This window comes from Halyomorpha halys, unplaced genomic scaffold (assembly GCF_000696795.3).
Source record: "Halyomorpha halys isolate HHAL.00 unplaced genomic scaffold, Hhal_1.1 Scaffold2027.1, whole genome shotgun sequence".
Taxonomy (NCBI): Eukaryota; Metazoa; Arthropoda; class Insecta; order Hemiptera; family Pentatomidae; genus Halyomorpha; species Halyomorpha halys.
Window position 1 is genome coordinate 21,411 of NW_027114511.1, and position 1,315 is coordinate 22,725.

At 28.1% G+C, this 1,315-nt stretch overlaps 1 long non-coding RNA gene across 1 annotated transcript in view; it reads right to left on the reverse strand.

The window, feature by feature from the left end:
- LOC106690999 (uncharacterized) overlaps positions 1-1,315 on the reverse strand; it is a 12,527-nt gene that overhangs the window by 10,669 nt on the left and 543 nt on the right. The gene's annotated exons all lie outside the window — the stretch shown is intronic.

Consider the following 1,315-nt stretch of genomic DNA (forward strand, 5'->3'; position numbering starts at 1 on the left):
TAAAAAAAGAAACGAGTCATTAGGAAGCAGGATAAAGAATAAAAATATTGATAAAAAATAAAAATTGAATATATTTTTCTGCATTATTTAGAACTATATTTTATTTTTTAAATACTTTTATTTGACTGTTGAATATATTAAGGCTCAATATCAAGGAAATCAACTAATATGGATTGAATATAAAATCAAAGAGTAAAATTGCTTAAAACAATTATTTACTTCAAACTCGAAACTTATATTTGGTATATTTAATCTCAAAAAATAGAGTAATATGTATTTTAAAAATGAATTATAAATAGTTCAATACAATTTAATTGGATTGTAGAAAAAATAAAAGTTATGAAATCTTATTTCTTGGAATAAATTAACATGATCTTACCAGGCTATCTTGATCATCAACTTCTCGCTTTTTTCTTCCACATAATGATGCCGTTGGGCCTTTACAAATGGAAGTTCCGACCTGAGAAATAAATTATAGAAACGTTATTATATATGTTTATTAAAGATTAATTTATTGAGTAATAATAAATAATATATAGGACGAATCGCACCTATATACAATGTAAATAAATATTCAGCCTTCGGCTCCAATCTTTTCCGCTTCGAGTAAAGGCAAACTATTTATATCTCTATTTGTATTAAAAATTATATATGAAACACATTTAAAACTTTAAATTTTACTCAAACAGGGTAGTGATAAGATGTGTGCGATGTCACAGCTATCAATCTCTCCTGTCTATACCCTCCACTTTTCGTAAACACATCTTTGGAAACATATTCCAAAAAATTGAGAACCTTTTTCTTAGTTATTTTTTTTTGGTATAATCTTAACTCTACGGATAAAAATCGAAATTCATTCACTGTTCAAATATTGAGATATCTCATAATTTTAAACTGTTAATTTATTAATTAACTATAAATGTGTTTTATCGTTTTATTTTCTGTGGTTTTAACATAAACTGATTAAAAGCATGAATCATAGCTGGTTTTTCTAGAACTTACCCCTTCAGATACTACCGGTTTATTTCCTTCTCCTATAGCTGCTCCATTACAGATTTCTATGGTGACAACCAAAGCAACCAAGAGTACTGGAAATCTTCCCATTTTGTCAGTTTCTTGAAAAATAAAAATGTTATTTCATTATTTTGAATGTCGAAATTGGAGGATAAAGATAAATCCCAACAAATCACATTTACTCTTCGTCGTAAACCTGCCGACTGCCCTACAGTATACTTTAATAATGTGGCTCTTACCCCTGTAGAACAGATTCGTTATCTTGGACTACATCTTGACAAACGACTAACCTGGAATCCTC